General features: G+C 37.6%; 1 non-coding gene across 1 annotated transcript; it reads left to right on the top strand.

Moving 5' to 3' along the window:
- Positions 1 to 9,658: 9,658 nt before the first annotated feature.
- LOC115071212 lies at positions 9,659 to 9,784 on the top strand. The gene has a single exon (XR_003850319.1). It is a non-coding gene; the product is annotated as a small nucleolar RNA SNORA40 (small nucleolar RNA).
- The last annotated feature ends 344 nt before the right edge of the window (positions 9,785 to 10,128 follow it).

The raw sequence follows: 10,128 nt of genomic DNA, 5'->3' as shown, positions 1-10,128 counted from the left end.
GGAAATAAGGACTTAAGCAACAACTGGTATATTTTGGCAAAGAGTCTGGTTGGAGTCTGCCCATAGCCAAAAAGCGTGCCTGAGGCTAAGTTGAAAAGCTGTAGGCTAATTTCTCTGGCAGAAGAAATTTCAAGACAGCATAACATAAAAATGGTGGCTTGGGTATTAATGATGAGTATTATACAAATTTAAAGTGAAAAAGAGCAAATGGGGCAGAAAGAAATACAAAATGTACAGGATTTATTGAAAAAGAGCATTAGGAAGTTTAATGTTGGATCCTTGGCATGTGCTGGAGAGGATCCCTTGATAAAGAGATTAAAATGATTAAAGAGGGGCCTAGAGATTCACACTTAAACAATGGAGAGAGTGTCTTCAGGGCAAGACCACACCTAGTTAAGCCTCACTTGTGAAAGCAAAATACTGCAGGGATCACTAAAGAGAAAACTTCTAAAATGGATAAAGCAGGCTGGAGTCCATCAAAAATTTGCAGTCAAACTTGGCAGTGTTGTTTACCTGGTGCTGGTTTTAGAGGCATGAAAGATGCAATAATGAAGGGTTCATCAGTTCTTCTTATGTGTTTTCAGAGAGCCACTGAGGCCAGGCAGCATGCAGCAGGGGTTTCTGTACATAGAGAAGGCCATGATAGGCCATTGAGTGAAGCTGATAAGGTGAAGCCTGCTTGGCAATGGAGACCCCCAAGAAGATGTTTGTGATGCAAGAGCTGTAAGGCATATTCCAAGAAAACCTGAATACAGGGAGTGGTACCAGCCCAAGAGAGAGATGTGTGTTGCATGCAGCAAAGCTGGAGAGGCTGAGCCATCTAAGCCCTTTGGAAGTAAAGTCCCAGAAGTTGGACATGGAGCTACTGGATTTGATGTTTGCCCACCTGTCTTTCAGTGTTGTTTTGGTCTGGTAGTTCCTTAGTATGCTTCAGTTCCTCCCTTTTGAAATAGTAATGTGTATTCAGTTCCAATGTGTGTTGGGAGTACGTAATTTGTCTTTTGATTTTACAAGGCTTACAGTTAAGATACTTTCTGAGTCTCAGAAGAGACTTTGGGCTGTGGACTTTTGAATAGTATCGAGACTGGTAATGACTATGGGGACTTTTAAAGTTGTACTAAATGCATTTTGGATTTTATATGGACATGAGCCTATGAGGGCCAGAGGGTGGAAGGTAGTAGTTTGAATGAAAATGTCTTCCATAGGCTCCAAGTGTTTAGACATTCTGTCTCCAGGTGGTGGCATTCTTTTGGGAGGTCCTAGAAGGAGTGGCCATCCTGGAGGAAGCCCATCACTGAGGGTGGGCTCAGAGAGTTCTTTAGCCTTGCAGTATCTCCAGTTGCTCTCTTGTTTCCTGTGCCTGCTGGAAGATGTACAGCTTAGCTTCTGCTCCTCTTCCAGCCACCTCTGCTGCCATGCCTCCCTGCCATGATGGACTGTAGTTCCCCTGGAACTGTGAGCTCAAATAGACTTGTCCTACTATAAATTGTTTTGGTCAGTATTTCTATCACAACAACAGAAAAGTTTTTAATATAACACTCATCAGTTGAGGGTACTTAGGTTTCTTCCATCTCTTAGATATTATGAAAAAAAGCATCAACAAACATGATTGTACGTTTCTCTACAATAGGATGAGTCCTTTGGGTATATGCCAAGGAGTGGTATAACCAGGTCAAATGGTAGATTCATATTTAGTTTTGTAGGAGTTCTCCATAGTGCTTTCCATAGAGGTTGCATGAGTTTGCAATCCCACTGGCAATGAAAGAGCACTCTCCTTTACCCACATCCTCACCAGCCTTTCATATCATGTGTTCTCTTGATCTTAGCCAGTCTGAATGAGGTAAGATGAAATCTTAAGATGATTTTAATTTGCATTTCCCTAATTACTGATGATATTGAACAATTTTTAAGATGCTTCTTAGCCATTTCTCTATTTAAATACTTAATCCATCTTTTAATTGGGTCATTTGTTTTCTTGGTCCTTTATTTTTTGAGTTCTTTGTATATTCTAGATGTTAAAACTGTCATATGTGTCACTGGTGAAGATTTTGTTTCCCTTCTGTGGGTTTTCCCTTCACTTTCTTGATTGTTTCTTTTGCTGTATAGAAGCTTTTTAGTTCAAGGAAGTTCCACTTGTTGATTGCTGACCTTAATTCCTGAGCAACTAGTGTCTGATGTAGAAAGTTCTTTCCTACACCTATATCTTATAGGTTACTGCTAATGTTTTCTTCTAATAGTTTCAGAGTTTTGAGTTTCACATTGAAGTCTTTGTTCCATTTGAAGTTGACTTTCGTACAAGATGAAAGATTAAGATTTTGTTTCATTCTTCTAGAGGTGAAGATCCAGTTTAATGAGCACCATTTGTTGAAGATGCTGTTTTTCCTCCATTTTGTGTTCTCCACATATTTGTCACATATCAAATAGCTGAAATTACATGTGGTCTTCAATGACATTCCATTGATCTATGTGTCCATTTTTGTGCTTGTACCATGCTGTTTTTATGACTGTAACTTTGTAATATACTTTGAGATCTGGTATAATAATCCTCCAGGATTGTTCTTTGTGTTCAGGGTTGCTTTGGCTATCCAGGATCATTTGTGCTACCATATGAATTCAAGGATTTTTTTTTTCTAAGTCTGTGAAGTATGTCATGGAGATTTTTATTGGGATTAAATTGATCCTATATATTGATTTTGGTAGGATGGTAATTTTCACAATATTAATTCTTCCAATCCAAGATTATGGGAGGTTCTTCCATCTCCTGTGTCTTCCTTACTTTTTTTTTTAACTAAAGATTTAAGATTTTCATTGTAAATATCTGTGATGTCTTTGGTGAGTATTATTCCAAGATATTTTATTTTATTTGTAGCTATTGTGAATGGGAGAGTTTCCCTGAAAGAATTCAGGGTTTCTCTGAATTCTTGTTATTGTTATGTAGAAAGTCTACTGAGTTTTGTAGATTAATTTTGTAACCTGCCACTTTCCTAAAAGTTTTGCTCAGCTCTAGGATTTGTCTGGTGGATATTTTTTATTTTTTAAATATTTTATTATTTTTATTTTATGTGTATGCATGTATTGCCTGCATGTAGGTAAGTGCACCTGTATAGTGCAATGCCAATGGAGGACAGAAGAAGCTGTCAGATCCCCTGGAAGTGGAGTTATGAACAGTTCTTAGCTGCCATGTGGGTGCTGAGATTTGAACCAGGGCCCTCTGCAAGAACAGTAGTGTTCTTAATCACTGAGCCATCTCTACAGCCCCCTCTGGTGAAATTTTGGGATCTCTTAGGTCTAGTATCATATCATCTGCAAAAAGGGATAATTTGACCTCTTCTTTTCTGATTAGTACTCCTTTAAATTCATGTTGTTATCTTATTGCTCTAGAAATAGTTTGAAGCACTATATTGAAAAGGAGTGGAGATAGTGGACATCCTTGTCTGGTTCCTGATTTTAGTGGGAATGCTTCCATTTTTTTTTTTTCCATTTAGAATGATGATGGCTGTGGCTCTAATTACGTTGAGGTATTTTCCTTCGAGTCCAATTCCCTTTAGAACTTTTATCATGAATGTGTGCTGAATATTGCCAAAAGCTTCATCTGTATTTATTGAGATGATGATTTGGTTTTTGTCTTTGTGTCCATTTATATGATTGATAATGTTAATTTACTTGCATATATTCAACCATCCCTGCATCTCTGGAATAAAGCCTACTTGATCATGGTGAATGATCTTTTTGATGTACATCTGTATGGGCTTTGCAAGTATTTTGTTGAAAAATTTTGCATCTATATTCATTAAGGTATGGTTCCTTTTCTGGTTGTACTTTACCTGTTTTGGGTACTAGAGTGATGCTGGTTCCACAGAAGGAATTTGGGAGTTATCCCTCTGTTTCTGTCCTTTTGAATAATTTAAGTACTATTGGTTGGAGGCCTTCTTTAAATATCTTGTATATTTCTGCTATTAATCCATCTGGGCATGGACTCTTTTTAGCAGGAGACTTTGTATTAGTGTTTTAATATCCTTATATGTTATGGGTCTGTTTCAACTGTTGATCTCTTCTTGGATTAACTTTAGTGGTTCTCATGATTTTAGATATCCATCCATTTCTTTTAGGCTTTAAAATTTAAGATTATAGGTTTTTAAAGTATTCACTGATCTTTTGTGTGTCTGTTGTGAAGTTTCTCATTTCATCTCTGATTTTGTTGATTTGGATTTGCTCTTTCTTTCTTTTGGTTAACTGGGCTAAAGGTCTATCTGTCTTGTTTAGCTTTACAAAGAACCAGCTCTTAGATTGATTGATTCTTTATATTGTTTTTGTTTGTTTGTTTCTATTTCATTATTTTCTGCTCTGATTATTGTTATTTCTTCTCCTCTGTTGGGTTTGGGTTTCATTTTCTCTTGCCTTTCCAGAGTCATCAGTTGCCCTATTAAGTCACTTACTTGTGCTTTTTAAGATTTTTTAATGTAGGCACTTATAGCTATAAACTTTCCTCTTAGGACTGATTTTAAAATGTCCCAGGGTTTTTTTACTGTGTTGTATTGTCCTTTTTGTTTAATTCCATGAATTCTTTTATTTCTTTCTTAATTTCTCCTGTGACCACACTCATCAATTAAGAACATGTTGTTTAATCTCCATCACTTTGTATTGTGACTAGGGCTTCTTCCAGTTTTGATTTTAAGCTTCATTGAATTATGGTCTGATATAATGTATGGAATTATTGAAATTTTTTGTATTTGTTGAGCTTTATTTTGTACCCCAATACTTGATCAATTTTTGAGAAAGTTCCATGGGGTGCTGAATAGAAAGTGTATTCTTTGGTGCTTGGGTGGAATATTCAATAGATGTCTGTTAAGTCCATTTGATGTATATTATCATTTAATCATACATCTCTCTGTTTATTCTTTGTCTAGTTGCCCTGTCTGATGGAGACAGTGGGTTATTGAAGTCCCCTTCTCTTACTGAGTTGGAGTTAATCTGTTTCTTAAAGTCCTGTACTGCTCTTTTTATGAATTTGGGTTCACCAGAGTTTGGTGCATATATGTTCATGATTGTAATATCTTCTTGGTTAATTGCTCCTTTGATCAGAATGAAGTGACCCTCTTTACAGCTTCTGATTAGGTTTAGTTTAAAATCTATTTTGTCACATATTAGAATTGCAACCCCTGCTTATTTTTTAGTGCCACTTGCTTGAAATATTCTTTTCCATCCTTTCACCCTAAGGTAGTACCTGTCCTTGAACATGAGATGGGTTTCTTGCAGACAAAAATAAATGGATTTTATTTTTTTAATCCTTTCAACTAGCCTGTGTCTTTTGCCTGAGGAGTTCAGTCCATTGATATTTAAAGGTATAATTGAAATATGTGAATTGGTTGCCATTATTTTGACCACTGTTTTCCTTCTTTGTCTAATTTTTTGTTTCCACAATTATACCTTGACTTAGTTTCTTTCTGTTTCCCCTGGGGTGCAGTATCCTTTCTCCATTTTTTGTATTGCTTCAAGTATTCTTTGAAGGGTAGATATTGTGGACATGTGTTCTTTCAGCCTATTTGTGTCATGGATGATTTTTCTTCCCATGTCAACAGATATTTTTTTGCTGGGCAAAGTATTCTAGGTTAGAATCTATGGTCATTTAAAACAGGAAATACCTTAGTCCAGGCTAGTCTGACTTTCACAGATTGCATTCATAAGTTGTCTGTAATTCTGATGGGGTTTCCTTTATGTGTGAGTTGTTTTACTTTTGCAGCTTTTGGTATTCTGTCTTTGTTCTGTACATTTAGTGTTTTTACTATGATATGCCAAGGGGAGTTTCTTTTATGGTTTTATTTGGTGTTCTATGTGATTCTTGTATTTGCATGGGATATCATTCTTTAATATTGGGTCATTCTTTTCTATAAACCTGTTTAAGATCTGATCAATACCGTTAACCCGAAATTCTTCTTGTTCCTCTATGCTGATTTGGTCTTTTCATGATATCCCACATTTCCTGACTATTCCATTCCTGTGGTATTTAAAAAAAAAAATTTTCACTATCTTTGCTTGAGCCATCCAGTTCTTCAACTTTATCCTCCAGCATTGATATTGTGTTATCTATTTTCATTCATTCCCGCAGAGAGATTTTCCCCTGCTGTTTCAAATTGGTTTATTGAGTTTTTCACTTCCTTGTTCTTTTCAGCCTGAATTTTCTTCAATTTTTCTATCTTTTATGAATTCAGTCAGATGTTTATCCCTATCTTCTTTCAGTTTTTTGATTTGTCTGTGTGTTCTTTAAATTTATTGAATTCCATGATTGTGTTCATGATCGTTCTTTTAAATTCTGTGTCCTGGGTTTTCTCTAGGGGTTCTCCTTGCAGAACTCTTCTACAATACTGGTGGATATTGGTGGAAACATGGTGTTCTGGCTTTCCCTATTATTATCTTTCTGCTGTGATTTTAGCATGTGGATTTCTTTTGTTATTTGTGATTGTGGTGTGAAATTCAAGCCTTCCTTTGTTGATTTGAAGTCCGCTTCTGTTTGTGTTATTGGTGTGCTTCGTTGTTTTTTACTAAGTAGGTAAAGCTGGTTCATCTAGGTTTTATGTTCTCTTAGCTTTTATTTTGGAAAGAACTGATGGTTTTGGATCAGAGCTACTCAGGAGCGCCCACAGAGACCCAAGTCAGGCTCCAGTTAGGTACACTCATGCTTCCTTCCGATGTTTGGACCCCTACCAGCAGGTACTCATAGCACAATTTGGGAAGTTCGCTAATGAGAAGTCTGATTTTGGTACTCTCAGGTGGTCTCAACTCCTACACCCAGTGGAGGCCAAATCAGGCACTCTCAGGCTGATTGTTGAGTTCTCAGCCCTACAGTAGGGTAGTTCTACCCTTTGTGCCATGGGAGGGACTTCACATAATCCCAGTTAGGGGTTGGTTATGGCACAATTTGGGAAAGATTTGGGATAGCCCATGTGACCCAGATGTTCCTCTGATAAGCCATGGTCCCACCTCCTTCGCAAGTTCTGTGGAAGGGGTCAAGCCCATTAAGGGGTGGAGCTACCAGCATATTGGGCACTGGGAGCGAGTGAGACTGAGAGTGTTGGGAGATGGATGGTGCATGCATTTCAAATATGGAAAAGGAAAAGCTTATAAAAATTTGTGTTTTTGTAAGTCACCCCCTACCCCAATGTCATATAAATTATGCAAAATTCAAATAGGATGTCTTATGTCAGTTGGTTAGCCCTGGGTCCTCAGAGGGTCCAAGAAGGGAGGAAAAGGAAAACATTTGGTGAAACAGCCCACCACCATGTCAGGGGTGGATCCATGTGCCCTCTGCTGAAGTCTGTGTTCCTACACCTGGTGGAGGAGGCCAGATCAGGCACTCTCAGGCGGTCTCCTGAGTTCTCAGCTCCTACACCCTAGATAATATTTTTTAAGACAGAGAAAATGAACCTTACAAAGAAATCATGGTGTGACAATAAAGGAATATAGCACTCTCTGGAACCCCTGCAGCAAACACCACACATCAAACAGAACTTTTAATTTTCCTTTCTACTTTTCATGCAATGCATTACCAACTGAATCTTACTATATGGCTTAAGCCATTCTACTGAGTTTAAGGTCATCTTGGCTCATACCTCAGACTCTATTTGCTTATCAATATTAACATCTATTCAAAGTCTCTTTCACAAATAACAGCCTGTTTTTATTCAGGACATTCAATTCCATACAGAATTACCTGGCTCCCCCACAGAAGAAAATTATCATGGTGACTAATAAATTATGTGTATTTTGGTTATCATAAATACGTGGCCAACAAATTATTCAGTCCTGTCCAGACACTGAGTAGTCCCATTCTAACTTAAGAGGACTCAACACCAATAATCTTTACTCAAATGAATATTGGAAAATTGATCTAAATTCCTTTGATAATTTAAAATTTATCTACATTTGTGTTGATACTTTTTCAGGCTTTATCTTCACCACTGCTCAAAGACATGACTCTGCTGGAGTTGTCTGTAGTCATTTATTAAATGTTTTCTCTGCAGTGGGGGTTCCAAAACAAATAGAAACCAACAATGATCTCTTTTCTTTTATAAAAAAAAATGGATTTTTATTTTATGTGTATGAGCATTATACCTGCATATGTGTAAGTGCACCCATGTTGTGCAGTGCCCATGGAGGACAGAAAAGGGCATTAGATGGAAATGGCATTATGGATAGTTGTTATCCACTATGTGGGTGCTGGGATTTGAACCCAGGACTTCTGAAAGAATAGCCAGTGTTCTTTACCACTAATTCATCTCTCTAACCTCTTTATCTCTTTTTTCAAACTTTCAGATGTCCATGTCTCTTATGGAATTCCAATAGCCCCCAAGGATAAGCCATAATTAAATTAACTCGTGAATTCTTCTATGATCAAATACATAGACAAAAAAGGGGGATTAATGGAGTAACTGTTCAAGAAAAATTCCCTTAAGCTACTTATAGTTTGAAGAATAACTTGATAAAACAATTTAGACATTAAAAATTTTAATTTGTTCCTCTCAATTTTATTCTGTAACTTTTGTAAAAAAAGCATCATAAGAAATAAGATTTACCAAAACCGTGGTTTTATATAAACTCCCTCAAGGGGGAAACTGATGTGAGATCATGTTCCTCTCATCACTTGGAGTTGAGATTCTGCATTTGTGCTTTCTTCTACAGGCCCTATCTGGATGCCAACACAACTGATAAAGCTGTACTATGAGGTGGTGCTGGAGCCAGCTGGCCAAGATGAAAGCACCTAAAAGGGGGAGGGAGGATGAAAGAAAAACAATAGACAGAGAAAGATACTTGGGAGGACTGTCAGTAGAGACTGTAGCCCCAGTTTATTTTAGCTCAGCCTTCTTATACAGTAGAACATCAGATAGCCACAGTTTGCTTAGCTGAATTAGCTGTAGCAGCTCTTTTTTCCCACCTCTATCTGAGGGTCAAGCAGCGGTCAAATACTTGTGAATACAACCATTTAACTATCTTCCCAAAATTATCAACACATTCTTCCTGACTTGGCAGAACAATTCAGTACTTGTGTGCAAAACACACAAACTCTTGAGTCAAGGTGGAATATCATAAAGTAAACAAGCAAGCATGCCACAGCTTAGTGTACATAATGGCTGTGCTTATACTAATAGCTCTCAACAAGGTGGCACAAAAGACAACAATCCGGCAACAAACATAGGGCCTCATCTTGAATCTCAGGTTTGTTGGTTTCCCTTTTCCTCCCAGTGCTATCCTGCCTGTGCCACCTTTTCTGGAGAACCTACTTATGCAGCTTCTACAGCACACTTTACCCTAATCCAGTCTACTAACAGCAACCACCATGATTGACATGCTTCTTTTGTAAGACAAATAAGGGGGAGATGTGGAAATGACTCCTCTGAGAATGCCTTCAGTCACAAATAGGAATCTTACATAACCTTGTGAGCAAAGTTAAGCTTATGTTTTGAGATCTCACTCACACTGCTTTAAGCAAAGCCAAAGGTCTACCTATCTTTGTTCAAGCAAACTGTGGTGGCATCTCTCTGCTATAAGCTACAAAATTCCTAGAGAAGATTTTTAAAAAATTACATTTCAAAGGTAAAAGTGGTGTGTGTGTGTGTGTGTGTGTGTGTGTGTGTGTCTGTGTGTCTGTGTGTCTGTGTGTCTGTGTGTCTGTGCATGTTTGTCCAACCAGTAGACAAAGGCATAAAAGACAGGTGCAAAAATAAGTCCACTTTTGCAACCCAGAACTCATTGTTCAGGGTGAGTTTAGATATATAAAAGCAGGAATATGGCAAGACAACTCAAAGTGATAGTGTTGAAAAAAAAGATGGGGTATGAATGAGGCATTACATTGGTCAGCCTGGGGCCCGGGATGAGCCAACATGCAGGAGACTGAAAGTGTGTAATGGAACACATTAGGAATGTTTTCACATAAGTGACAGTAGGCACTTCTATAGTGATCTCACAATTCTGAACTCAGTACTTGGCAAGTAAGAAAGAAAACAACTGGAAGGCCAAGATGCTGAGGCAGTCAGAGCAATAGCTGTGATGGTGACTCTTGGTAGAAGGATTTGAAACATGACTCTGAGTCTTCATTTCATTAATAATTTTATGCTTTAATATTGGTCTCAAAAT

This window comes from Nannospalax galili, unplaced genomic scaffold, assembly GCF_000622305.1.
Source record: "Nannospalax galili isolate Female #2095 unplaced genomic scaffold, S.galili_v1.0 scaffold96, whole genome shotgun sequence".
NCBI lineage: Eukaryota > Metazoa > Chordata > Mammalia > Rodentia > Spalacidae > Nannospalax > Nannospalax galili.
The sequence above is the reverse complement of the archived record's forward strand: the minus strand, read 5'-3'. Positions and strand labels throughout refer to the sequence as shown.